Source organism: Aulonocara stuartgranti (genome assembly GCF_965226115.1).
Source record: "Aulonocara stuartgranti genome assembly, chromosome: 3".
In the NCBI taxonomy this organism is placed as follows: domain Eukaryota; kingdom Metazoa; phylum Chordata; class Actinopteri; order Cichliformes; family Cichlidae; genus Aulonocara; species Aulonocara stuartgranti.
Window position 1 is genome coordinate 55,384,171 of NC_138941.1, and position 14,489 is coordinate 55,398,659.

General features: G+C 45.3%; 1 long non-coding RNA gene across 1 annotated transcript in view; it reads left to right on the forward strand.

The window, feature by feature from the left end:
- LOC309699832 overlaps positions 1-2,555 on the forward strand; it is a 70,819-nt gene extending 68,264 nt beyond the window's left edge. Inside the window, exon 3 of the long non-coding RNA XR_014274500.1 lies at positions 2,472-2,555. This is a non-coding gene — a long non-coding RNA (uncharacterized lncRNA). The remainder of the gene's footprint in view (positions 1-2,471) is intronic.
- Positions 2,556-14,489: the final 11,934 nt, after the last annotated feature.

Below are 14,489 nucleotides of genomic sequence, written 5' to 3' on the forward strand. Positions count from 1 at the left end.
TGGACTGACTGGACAGGGTCAGACTGGACTGACTGGACGGGGACAGACTGGACTGACTGGACAGACTGGACAGGGGCAGACTGGATGGACTGGAGGACAGGAGGAGACTGAACTAGAGTGGACAGGAGGACAGGAGGAGACTGAGCTACAGGGGACTGGAGTGAAGGCTGAACAGCAGGTGAGTGAACTGACTGGAGTGGAAGCTGAACAGCAGATGAGGGAACTGACTGGAGTGGAGATGCTAAGGGCTGAACAGAAGTAGGCGAGGCTGACGACGGAGCTGAGGTTGGTGTGGCTAATGGCTGAGCTACAGACTGAGCTAGTGACAGAGATAAAGCTACAGCTACAGCAGGTGCCTGGGCAGGGGACAGGTCAGCTAATCTAACTAGGGATAGTGCGAGGGCGTGAAAGGCTGGGTCAGGAGGTAGATGAAGTGGTGAAGTAGCAGGTGAACCGGTTAGCTCTTCCAAGCCTCTAGGGGGGTCAGGCTGGGTTCTGGCTGCCCTCAGCCTGGGCGCTGGGACAGGCACCGGAGGTGGCTGGACACCAGTCACCCCCACCCGAGAAACAGAAGCGGGTGTGGAGGTAGACTGGGTCGCAGCTGCCCTCCTCCTGGGAGCTGGCACTGGTGTGGGTGTAGACTGGGCCCTAGCCATCTGAGGAGGTGAAAGGGCTGAAGGGGAAGGCCGAATCTGGGCCGCCGTGCTGGTGGGAAATGGCTGAGTAATGGGTGTGGAAATTGTGACTGGGTGTGTGATACTGGCAGGTTTATCGGGGATTGTTCTGGTTTTTCTGCCACCACTATTTACAGTCTTTGGGGGAGCAGAGCAGAAAAACTCTTCCCAGTTCACGTCCTCGTCTAGGAGGGAGACTCCCCATGAATCAGAGATGAGTCTATTAGTTATTTGAGGTGAAAAATCAAATGAGGAGGGTGGAAAACAGTCACTAGAACTCACCACCGGGAGTTGCTGAAAATAGTCCTTGTTATGGCGGCGTGTGCGCCGCTTTTTCCGGGAAGAGGAAGCGGGCGGGGTACACAGCCGAGCCTCTGGCGCGGGAGTCTCTGTTGAGCCGAGGTGGGGGGCGGAGCCGCTGCGCCATGGCGAGGTTGAAGGTCCAGTGAATGAGGCAGGTGGCGTGTGAGCGAGGAGCGGACCCACGAAGGGAGGGAGCCGCCAAAGCACGGCGCGAAACGCCCACTCTCCGCGGCAGATGCTCCGGTGCATGGGAGGTAGCAGGTGGGTGAACATGGCGTCTCCGAGGCCCGCCCAGAGCCAAGCAAGTACCCTCGAATACGTGCTCTCAAACTTGTCTCTCCTTAAGCTTTTCCGCCCACAAGGAGAGCACTGCCTTCCTGCCGCTCAAAAAGGTCCGAGTCTGCTGGGTCCACAACGCGGGGTCGTGTCATTCTGTCAGGATTTGTGTCGTGGACTCACAGGTAGGTAGGTAAAGGTGGGTGTTTATTGCCGATGGAGTGAACAAACAGAACAGAGGTAGGAAATGGCTGGCTGGACGGCTGACTGAATGAACAAAGGACTGACTGACTGAATGGCTGGCTGACTGAACGCAGGCGGAAACGACAACATAACATCAATGACACGACAGTGAACGAGTAGAAACAGAGGGCTTAAATACACAGACTGATGAGGATGATAATGAGAGACCGGTGAGTACACAGCTGAACATAATCTGGCTAATGACACTGATAGGTTTGTAGCTTGAACCCATCCGCTGGAACGTTGAATTAATTACACTGCAAAGCAAGACACAAGTAGGCAAAGCTCTTCATGTTACTCGTGCACGGGAGAGACCGGACAGAGTGCCGTTCCTTCACTTGACCCCAGTTGCTCTCGTCCGTTCTCCCGTACCACTGCCCTTTTATTGAGGTTACATGAATATGCATAGGTTCATTAACATATGACGTCTACATACAAACAAAGAGTACCTTGCCTGTGTGTGTGTGTGTGTGTGTGTGTGTGTGTGTGTGTGTGTGTGTGGACTGCTGATCAAAGGGTCAAATATCCTTGGTCAGGAAGAGGGTAGCCTCCCCCTCACCCTAGATGGTTCATCCTAGATAACACGGTGAGGAAGTCCTGCAATTCATCTAAACAAAGAGCACTTAGACTAGAACAGACGTAACTACGTTAATCCTACCATAAAACAATAAGACACGGTATGACCTCTCATGCTCCCAAAGTGCTGTCTAATACACACAAAGTTTGCAGATTATTAAGTATGATCAAACCTCTACCAATCTACAACTAATTATAAACTCCAAGCATATATAAGTAAATATTTCTAAGCATAAATGACAATCAAAAATACAAACGCTAACAGACACGAGACGAACTGACACAGGAAAAGCAGGAAGTGAGAACATGGAAGTGGCAAAATAAACTGAACATGAACAAAACTGAAAACACTGGGTTACCAACCCAGGAACCCTGACAGAAAACAGCTAAACATGAGAGGTTTTTGGACAAAGTTTGTGTTTTTTCCATTGTTTAAGCACTGCTTCCAGCCAAGAGTGATACCATATATGCCCCATAGCTGCAGAAAAGGCTAACATTGTTATCTTTTTACAAAAAAACAGCTGAACATGAGAGGTTTTTGGACTGATTTTGTGTTCTCCATTCTTTAAGCACCGGTTTGAGCACCGTTTAAGCATCGGCACCGTTTCAAAAGTACCGGTTTGGCACCGGTATCGGATAAAACCTAAACGATACCCATCCCTATTCCCAACACTGTCCACAACTAAAAGTAGTTGGAAATCAAGTGCAACCGTTCTTACCTGTTCTTCGTCGATTGAGTTGTGTCTTGCTGAGGTCATAGACTCCTGCAAAAACTGTCTCATAGAGCTCTGGGTTGGTTTAAGTGGTTATTGTGGTATACTGCATGATTATGCAGCAGCAGCAACAGTTGCAATAGACACACTGGCACCTTCATTAATATCACACTCCACTGACTGTTTTATTTTCCCATTGCACTGATGGGTGGACAGTTTTCAGGTGCCTGTGGAGATTGTTTGTGGAGCCAGCTCTATACAATATACTTTTCTTGCAGACTCTACACTCTGCCTTTGTATTGTCAATAAAATTGAAATGGTTCCAGATTTTGCTTCTTGGTGAGTAATTTTCTTTACTATATCTTTCTAATGTGTCGATGTTGTCTCTTGTTGTTGCCCCTAGCTCTCTTTCTCTTGCTCCCTCCTGCTGTGTTTGTGTAATGCTGCGAAAGTATATACCGCCCCTCCCCCCTCTGCTCAGCACAAGTAAGAGAAAAAAGTGAGAGAGGGTGAGAGAAAGAAAAGGAAAAAAAACAAAGCTCCCAATACGGAGCCAGCTCCTGTCGTTCACTTCATAGAGCAGGCTCTAAGAGCCGTTTTGTTTGCGACCAACCCATCACTGCAGTAGATACATGTATGGACCCGTCTGATGAAAGCAGACTGATATCATTGGCAGGACTAATTCATCTACAGAAATTAACCAACAGATTAAATATTGTTGGTATTTCTTGAAATGATGCAAGATTGTGTTAACAAGTGTAACATTTTGAAACGTCTTCAAGTAAAGTCATTTACTTGAAGTCATGTACTTGAAGACATTTGAGATTGTTTGACAAATGTTAACAAGGTTTTTATTGATGTCGGTGTGCTACTTGTAACTGATATTTTTCTATCGATTGTGATCATAACTAAGAGTTGAAGTAAAATTTGAATCTTGTGGGAACTAAGCTTGAGTGTAGTGGTGCAGTGTGGGGAAAAACAAGGGAACTAAACATTTGTTTTGTTAGTTCTAATACATCTTTATGTGCAGGCTCAAACTCCAGGGGGACAAAGCATGAAAAAAGTTTAACACAAAGTCTGCTTCAAACCACTCCTCTTCCTGGAATAGATCAGAAACTGAAAACTCCTCCCCCTTCCATCTGAAAGACAGCACCTCCTCTTTGTCCATGTCGCTTCGTTCCCTCTCATTCAGTCTACTATTGGAAGAATTTTGTAGGTTAATCTAAAAAGTACGACAATAATAAAACAGTTTGACGGGGTTATGAGCATTTTGGATCAGCACAGTTATTCCCAATGAGCTATTAGCCACAAACGTGCCATACCTCAGCATGGAGTGCAGTATCTACAACAGACCTGTTTTTGAAAGTCAATTACTTAATTCAATTCAATTCAATTTTATTTATATAGCACCAAATCACAACACCAGTCACCTCAAGGCGCTTTATATTGTACTGTAGAGAGTATAATAATAGATACAGAGAAAAACCCAACAATCATATGACCCCCTATGAGCAAGCACTTTGGCGACAGTTGGAAGGAAAAACTCCCTTTTAACAGGAAGAAACCTCCGGCAGAACCAGACTCAGGGAGGGGCGGGGCCATCTGTTGCGATCAGTTGGGGTGGGAGAAGGAAAACAGGATAAAGACATGCTGTGGAAGAGAGAAAGAGATTAATAACAGATATGATTCAATGCAGAGAGGTCTATTAACACATACTAAGTGAGAAAGGAAAAACTCAATGCATCATGGGAATCCCCCTACAGCCTACGTCTATTGCAGCATAACTAAGGGATGTCTGTGAAGGTTCTCAGTCATCCAGGTCATCGTAGTCAAAGGAGCTTGCAAAGAAAAGCGTCTGGACTTCTTTAAGTTACTTGAAGACGTTTCACCTCTCATCCGAGAAGCTTCTTCAGTTCTAAGGTCAAATAGTGGAGAGTCCCAGATATAAACCTAGTGGGAGTATCCCCCCACAGAGGGACAAAAGGACCCCAGGATGATCCTCTAGTCGCCTGAGCCAAGGTGTGAAACTGGGTGTGGGTCCAAATCAGCCAGAGTTTCGGGTGTGTTCATTGTGAAACCTGGACCCACCTTATCATGCGAATTCCTGAGGTCAGATGGCCCAGGATGTGAGTGGGCGTTAAGGCGTCTGGGAAGGGATCTCAAAACTGGATTATAGATGGCAGAGAGTTGGTGTCGTAAACCACCGCCTCTGTTCAAAGATGGTCACTCACAGTGGACATAGATGGCTTCTTTCACTCCTCTTTCAAACCATCTGCCCTCTCTGTCCAAAATGTGAACATTGGCATCCTCGAAAGAGTGTCCTTTATCCTTAAGATGCAGATGGACTGCTGAGTCTTGTCCTGTGGAGGTGGCTCTTCTGTGTTGTGCCATGCGCTTGTGAAGTGGCTGTTTGGTCTCTCCAATGTAGAGGTCTGGGCATTCCTCGCTGCACTGTACAGCATACACCACATTGTTAAGTTTGTGTCTTGGCGTTTTGTCTTTCGGGTGAACCAGTTTCTGTCTGAGCATGTTGCTGGGTCTGAAATACACTGGGATGTCATGCTTGAAGAAAACTCTCCTGAGTTTTTCTGATACACCGGCTACATAGGGGATGACAATGTTGTTGCGTCTGTCCTTCTTATCCTCCCTCGCTGGTGTCTGGTCTTCTTTTCTCTGCCTCTTTGCTGACTTTAAGAACGCCCATTTAGGATAGCCGCACGTTTTGAGTGCTTCCTTTACATGTGTGTGTTCCTTCTTTTTTCCTTCAGGCTTAGAGGGAACATGTTCTGCCCGGTGGTGTAGGGTCCTAATTACTCCAAGTTTGTGTTCCAAAGGGTGATGGGAGTCAAAGAGGAGGTACTGGTCCGTGTGTGTGGGCTTCCGGTAAACTTCGATGTTGAGTTTGCCATTCTCTTCAATGTGCACGGCGCAGTCCAGGAAAGGCAAACATTTTGACCCAGGTGTCGTCTACATATCTGCACCAGTGGCTGGGTACTCTTCCTTTGAAAGAGCCAAGAGCCTTCCTTTCCACTTCCTCCATGTAAAGGTTGGCTACAATAGGTGACACGGGGGAGCCCATGGCACAGCCATGTTTTTATCTGTAAAAGCCTTCGTTGTACTTGAAATATGTAGTGGTGAGGCAGAGGTCTAACAGTGTGCAGATCTGATCGGGTGTGAAGTTGGTCCTGTCCTCCAAGGAGCTGTCTTCTTGTAGTCGTTTTCTGACAGTCTCCACGGCCTGCGTGGTGGGTATGCAAGTGAAGAGAGAGACTAACCCCTCAGGCGACTAGAGGATCATCAGGGGGTCCTTTTGTCCCTCTGTGGGGGGTTACTCCCACTAGGTTTATATCTGGGACTCTCCACCATTTGACCTTAGAACTGAAGAAGCTTCTCGGATGAGAGGTGAAACGTCTTCAAGTAACTTAAAGAAGTCCAGACGCTTTTCTTTGCAAGCTCCTTTGACTACGATGACCTGGATGACTGAGAACCTTCACAGACGTTAAAACAAGATGTAGAGTGTGATTAAAGTGGTGGGTGGGTTCTTTTACATTTTGAGAGAAGCCAATTGAGTCTAATAACAGATTAAATGCCATGTTGAGGCTGTCATTTTTAGCATCTACATGGATGTTAAAATCACCCACAATAATTATTTTATCTGAGCTGAGAACTAAATCAGATAAAAAGTCTGAAAAATCAGAGAGAAACTCTGTGTAAGGCCCAGGTGGACGATAGATGATAACAAGTAAGACTGGTTAAGTTTTACAGCTGGGGTGGACGAGGCTAAGCATCATGCTTTCAAATGAATTAAAAGTCTGTCTTGGTCTTTCGTTTATTAGTAGGCTGGTGTGAAAAATTGCTATCACGCCACCCCCCTCGGCCCGTACTTCGAGATTTCTGGTAGTTAGAATGACTCGGGGGTGTTGATTCATTAAAACTAACATAATCATCCTGCTGCAACCAGGTTTCTGTAAGGCAGAGTAAATTTGTCGATCAATTATTAAGTCATGTAGTAACAGAGACTTGGAGGAGAGAGACCTAATATTTAATAATCCACATTTCACTGTTTTACTCTTTGGTTCAGATGTGGATACTGTATTGTTCTTTCTTTGTGATTTTTTATGTTTAAGTTGTTTGTTGCTGGTTTTTAGTTTATTTTTTGTCTGTTTGGGAGCTGACACAGTCTCAATGGAAATGGGGTTTTGGGGGGGTAGCAGGAGGAGAGAAGCTGCAGAGAGGCGTGTAAGACTGCAACTCTGCTTCCTGGTCCCAACTCTGGATAGTCATATTTTGGGGGGTTTAATAAATTTGTCCATATTTCTAGAAATGAGAGCTGCTCCATCCAAAGTGAGATGGATGCCGTCTCTCCTAACAAGACCAGGTTTCCTCCAGAAGGTTTGCCAATTATCTATGAAACCCACATTATTTTTTGGGCACCACTCAGACAGCCAGCAATTTAAGGAGAACATGCGGCTAAACATGTCACTCCTGGTCTGATTGGGGAGGGGACCAGAGAAAACTACAGAGTCCAACATTGTTTTGGCAAAGTTACACACCGATTCGATATTGATTTTAGTGACCTCCGATTGGCGTAACCGGGTGTCATCACTGCCGACGTGAATTATGATTTTACTGAATTTACGTTTACCCTTAGCCAGCAGTTTTAAATTTCCCTCAATGTCGCCTGCTCTGGCCCCTGGAAGACAATTGACTATGGCTGCCGGTGTCTCTAGCTTCACATGTCTCAGAACAGAATCCCCAATTACCAGAGTTTGACCCCCAGCGGGTGTTTCGCCGAGTGGGCAAAAACGGTTAGACACATGGACAGGTTGGTGGTGTACTTGGGGCTTCTTCACTGAGTGAATGGGTTAAATGTAGAGAGGAATTTCCCCACGGGGATCAATAAAGTATACATTAAGACTATGCTTCCTCCTCACCGTCACCCAGCCGCCCTTTTTCCCCAGCTGCTTGGGGTCTGCCGGGGAACAGCTAGTGGGGCCTACGCTATCTTCGGCTGCACCCGTTTAGATCCAACATCTTTGTCCTCAGTTGATTAATGTGCAATATAAAGGTTTTCTACGTTGGAATAGACGTCAGAGCGAACTTTCGCAAGTCCGCCATTACCTGCCCGAAACCGGAAGTGACTTCATTTTCGCGGAAATGTAGTTTTTTACCATCAGGACCTCATGAGCCTATAATTGTGTTTTTAAAAGTTATCTTTGACTTTATGACTTTCTGTGTCGTTTCTGGGATGCTTAGGAGTCATATTGCACTGCTGGAAATAGTTTATTTTGATGCATATGCTGCTTTTTTGCAAATTATCAGTATAATATTTATTTTCGTTTTTCCTGCAGTATATGAAAATTGGTGTATTTCAAAAATAAAACTATGAAGACTCTCAAAATAAATTTCTTGTGGTAGGATACTATTTTGTGCAACTTTTTTTGGATTTACAGTTTTGAGGGATAAGCCAATTCAATTTCTCTAATTAGAAATATATGTTAAAAAAACAAAAACGATTTTAAATTTTTTTGTAGTTTATTGCACTTTTTTGCAATTTATGTAATTACTATGCACTTAATGCATACATATTATTAAAATTTGGGCTATAATGGTTGTATTGATGTATAGCAACTTGAAATGCTCCCAAAAATGGCACTACAGCATGTAAAAGTATAATATTAGCTCTGGCGGACTTGGTTCTATGATAGGTCTTAAATGGTTAAATAGATTATAAGAGGTGCGTACAGGGCTCTACTGTATTTTGGAGTATTAGTGTTCAGTTAGGCTGGCCCTGGTTCCCACTATCCACAGGGAGGCTCCCTGTGGATATTGGGGGTGTTCCGCTTTCTTCTCTCCACGGTTTGTTGAGGGGTCTACATGTTTCTAATTATGTGTCGTTTTCGTTTTTTGTTGTAAGTGCCAGCTCTTTATTTGTAAAATGTCAAATCCTTTACTTTGTCCTTCTACATAGTCTTACGCCATCCACTCACTTAAACTGGGGATGAGCCACATTAATTTTACGACCTGGAATTGTCGGGGTATGGGCAAGACTCTTAAAAGTATTAAAGTATTTTCTCATTTAAAATCTCGATCGGGAGCAATCGTGGCTCAAGAGTTGGGTGTTTGTCTTGTAATCAGAAGGTTGCCGGTTCGAGCCCTGGCTCCGACAGTCTCGGTTGTTGTGTCCTTGGGCAAGACACTTCACCCGTTGCCTACTGGTGGTGGTCAGAGGTCCAGAGTCTGGCAGCCTCGCCTCTGTCAGTGCGCCCCAGGGCGGCTGTGGCTACACTGTAGCTTGCCATCACCAGTGTGTGAATGTGTGTGTGAATGGGTGGATGATTGTGTATAGTGTAAAGCGTCCTTAGGACCAAGTAAAGCGCTATACAAATACAGACCATTTATCTCTGTCTCCTGATATAGGCGATTGAGAGCAGTGTGTGTGTCACAGGTGTACCAGTCCACCTTCTCTTCCAGGGTGAGAGAGGTTGCTATTCTTGTTCGCAGAACCATTCCTTTTACATTCAAATCTCAGACATGTGATCCAAGTGGGAGGTTCATACTTGTTACAGGTACGGTCAACTCCATCCTCGTAGTCCTCTTGAACATCTATGCCTTTTGACAATCCTGACTTCTTTAGTAAAATATTCAATCTCACAATACAATGACCGTAATATCATTATCAGTGGAGATATTAAGTGTTATTTCGATCCATTGTTGGATAGGTCCTCTGCGTCCATGGCCCCAACTTTGAAAGCTGTTTCTGTACTCAAAATTCTTACTAAATGTCACGGCTGCCGAGGCGAGCTGTGTGGATTTAGAAGGAGGACCCAAGATGCAGGCAGTGGATGAGATACCGGTGGTTTTATTTACAGAGGTGTAGTGGCAAACAAACAGTGGGGCATAACAAACAACTAAAGACACCTAAACTGGGAGAACTAAAAATAACAGACCTGGGAGCATATGACAACGGATGATGAATAGCAGAGAGACGCAGACGAGGAACGGGACACCGTGGAACACAGGGTAACAGACTGACACGGAGTTACACGGACTGACACGGAGGAACACAGACGAACCGGCAACAGGCAGGAGAACACACAGGGCTTAAATACACACAGCAGTAATCAGGGGATGAGAGACAGGAGGGCAACACAGCTGGGAGGAATCTGGGCTGACGGGAAAGGGGAAACGTAAACTGATCACACTCACATATGACACGGACCTTCACAATAAAACAGGAAACTCAGATACATGGAACCAGACAAGACATTGAACTAAACAGACAGATTCACAAACAGATGGGGAGACACCATAGACAGACAGATACAGACGCAGACTCAGAGGCAGATCGAAAATAACACAGAACTTTAAACAATCATCTAGAAAATGATAACAAACTAAAAGTGCTGGGTCACCGACCCAGGACCATGACACTAAATCTTTAGACTTGGTTGACATATGGAGGCACCAGCATTAGCATTAGAAAAGCAATACTCTTTTTTTTCTCCCACGTCCATGGCAGTTTCAGTAGAATTTAATATTGTCTTATTGATTCCAGGCTCATTTCGAAAGTGATTAGTTCCACTTATCACAGTATTTTTATTTCGGACCACACACCTCTCTCAACGGTAATGGACTTTAATCTATACACACCCCAATACAATTGGAAATTCAACCCCTCTTTATATCCAAATGACTCTTTCACGGATTACTTATCTACTAAAATTACAGAATTTTTACAATTCAATGATAACGGTGCGGTTTCAGACTGTTTTGTGGGAGTCCTTTAAAGTCGTTATTAGAGGACATATCATTGCTTATCCAGCTTCTCATAAAAGGGACAAACTCAGGCTGTGTACTAATATTGAGGCAGAACTGGCTGTGTTAGAGGAGAAGTATCGCGATACTGGGGCTGTTAACACACTTAATACCATTCTGAAACTGAGATATGACTACACCATATGTTGGGGGACCAGGTCATGAATTATATTCGGAGATTAAAACAGAAGTTTGGTGAAAAGACTGACAAGGTGCTTTCCAGACAACTGAAAGGCATTCAAGCTGATAGGGCGATACACAGAATTCTCTCTTCGACTCGTCAGTTGCTATCTGATCACAAACTGATAAATGACAGATTTCGTAGTTTTTACAGTCAGTTATATACATTTAGTACCACAGCCACAGTTACCGGTATCACTAACTTTCTTTTTTTTTTTTTTTTTTTGCCTGTCCCATTTGGTTCTTTAGCCATCAGAATTGTTGTCTGAAGACCAACAAGGATACCCAATGGATTTACTTTGCCAAATGGATCATCGTGGCATTGCCGTATTGGTCCATTTGGTCAATCTTTGTTTCTATTATTTATTATATTTTATTTTCAGATGTTACAGACGGGACAGACATGAGTGAGGGATAGGAAAGGAAGAAAGAAAGAGGAAGGAAAGGAAAAACAGAAGGGGAGAGGGACAGTGAGAAAGGGGGGGAGAAAAAAAAATCTCCTGGATCACCTGTTGAGAGAAAAATAGAAAACAAGCAAAAAAAAACAAAGCAACATACTAAACACAACACCATCGCATTAATCTAGCTAAGTGTAAACAGCAGTAAATACTAAATATTCAATGTTGTTGTGCAGCACGCAGGACAGATGTGCTTCGAAGTAGTGGCCAAGAAGGGTGTAATTTGGGTCTACGAGCAGTGAACACCCGTGTGCATACCTGTGTGGATCAGCGCGCTTGTATTCCAAAGGTTTCTCCATGTAACGATCTGCTAGGGAGTGTGGGGGGGCCACAGCCCCGTCCTCCAGGGTGTGAAGCGGGTATGGAGGAGATCAAAACTCCAGACATCCAGAGGCCCCCAGAACACAAGAGACCATGGAAGACCAACAGAGGGGCAGCCGCGCCACTGTTCCAGTAAGAGCTGAGGAGAGTCCCAGATGAGGGTTCACTCAGCAGCCGCGGAGCAGAAGCCAGGGGGAGTTGCAGTGACGCGCCCATGAGCTCCGCCGGCCCCCAGCTGTGCCTGAGTGACCGAGCCCCAGGCCGAGAGGCCGGGGGCACCCCACCTCCGAAGGGGCCCGAGCGAGCCCCAGGCTCCAGGCCCCGATAAGCGGCCGCCAAGGAGTGAGCCGGTGTGTACCTGGACACCCACCCCCAGACACAAAGAACCACCAACGCACCGACACCTGAGGGAGTCCGCCACCGGCAGGGGAAGTGGTGGTGGGTGGAGATAGGCCTCCAAACCTTGGAGGGCCTGAGGTGTCCCCAGAGAGGTGGCGTCTGATACCCAACCTGACATATAGACACAGACATACAGGCACACACAGACACAAACATTCATTCCCACCCTCATGCTCTCATGTGCACTTACTCCACACTCAACCAACGTGGAGACAGACATAAAGAGATGCTGTACACACGATCACACTCCCCAAGCGTATGTTACACACTGAAGGACGACAGGGTTCATTCAGGTGCACATGAAGATTTATTGCGCTGAAACACAGCAAAACAATTCAGTGTTACTGGCGGCTTCCATTGTAATAACTGGCCTGCGTTACTTTTGTGGCATTACGTGTAATGGCCACGTATTAATCAGCCCTTAACACACAGAGAAAATGACCAGTAAACAATAGACAACATGACATGTACTGGCTGGTCTATTTCCTATAACTTTAACTGAAACCCGCTAACAGTTTCCTTTCACCTTACTGATGGAACAACACGGTTACAGAGATTAATGCAGGAGGCTAACATGACTTAGCTAGCGCACAAATGTTACTAGGATTACCCACAGATAACGTGAAACAACTCCCTTATTCGCTCACATTAAACACCATATAAACAAGAATTACACTCCAAACATGTTAAATAAGCATCAACTTTACATAAATGTATGTACTTCTCGTATATTGCTCTCACCTGAAACACAGCAAAACAATTCAGTGTTACTGGCGGCTTCCATTGTAATAACTGGCCTGCGTTACTTTTGTGAAGGATTATTTTGCCAGTTACCCGTTTGGCTGAGCCGCCACTGCCACCCACTGGCGAAACTAAATATCGCCCTAACATCACATCAGGTGGGAGCAAATGAGCTTTTCGCTCTGTGTTATGATGCAAACTATTGTCACAACAAATAGCAAAAAATGATGATGGGGGGTGGGCACGAACACATAAGGAACACATCTGAGACTTGTTCTTAATGCTCAAAATACTCAGGGCGCCACACGTACTCTACAAACCAGGTCTAGGTACCCTTGCCCCTGGAGGGGGGAACTGCACCCAGACCCAGGTGGTGTTACCCTTTTCCCTGCGGTGGGGAGAGGCAGACCACCCCGACTCCGTAGCAGCAGGGAGGCCCCACACCCCAGACCGCAGTCGGACGGCCAACTCCTCCTAGCCCTTATCACTAACTTTCTTAATGCTTCAGACATCCCAACTCTATCGGAGACTGTGCGAGGCTCACTCAATGCAGACTTTACGGAAATTAGAAATGCAATTTGCTCCTTTCCTAACGGTGAAGCGTGTTATCGCTCCCCTTTTACTTCGGATGGAAAACTCTGCAGTGTTAAATAGCACATTCCCTCACTCTTTCCACGATGCCCATATATGTGTCCTTCTGAATAATTGCTAAAGTCCTAACCAACCGGTTAAATAAGCATATAGGCTCTTTAATTCATCCTGATCAATCGGGTTTTTATCCCCAATAGATTTTCTTTCTTAAATACTAGATGTCTGTTAAATGCAAAGTACTCAACAACACTGCCCAATTCTGCTGTGATTTCACTTGATGCCCAGCAGACTTTTCACCAGTGGAGTTATTTGTTTGCTACTCTTGACAAACTTGGATTTGGGTCAAAGTTTTTGAATATAGTAAAGTGGCTTTACGCTTTACGCGTTCCTCAGTCCTTACCAACCATGAGAGGTCGCTCCCATTCCTCTTACACCGTAGGACCAGGCAGGGTTGTTGCCTCTCTCCAATGCTTTTTGCTTTAGCTGTTGAGCTGTTGGCCATTGCCATCAGAGCCGACTCCCATATCTCTGGTATAAATTGCGGCACATCAGAGTACACCATCGGTCTTTATGCAGATGATATCATATTGGCTTTCAGATTTATAGATCTCCCTTCCACCACGTCTTAAACTGATTGACAGCTTTGGCCACCTATCAGGGTTCACTATAAATTGGAAGAAGTCTGTACTTATGCCGCTGTCGTCCGGTCTGGACCCCGATTTCCTCTCTAGTTGGCCCTTTAAGGTCACCCATGATTATTTTTCATACCTGGGAATTAACATCCCTATGAATTCAAAACTCCTCTTCAGACTTAATTATACGGTTCTAATTGATACGCTCAAGTGTATGATAGATAAATGGAAACTTCTCCCACTTTCAATGATTGGCTGTATCAATATAATTAAAATGGTCGTGCTCACTAAATTCACGTACCTATTTCAGAATGTTGCCGTCTTTCTCAGGTCTTCCTTTTTCAAAGGGCTGGATACTATTATCATGCCTTTTGTTTGGGCCTACAAGCCCCCCTGCCTCTCAAAGCCCACGGACGAGGGAGGTCTGGGCCTTCCAGTTTTTAAGCATTATTACTGGGCCTGTAATGCCAGATCCTCGGTTTTCTGGAATCAGCCTATAGTTGGTGATGCTGTGGAATGCGGGCCCAGCCCTAAATGGCTCGAAATGGAGCTCAGCAACGCTAT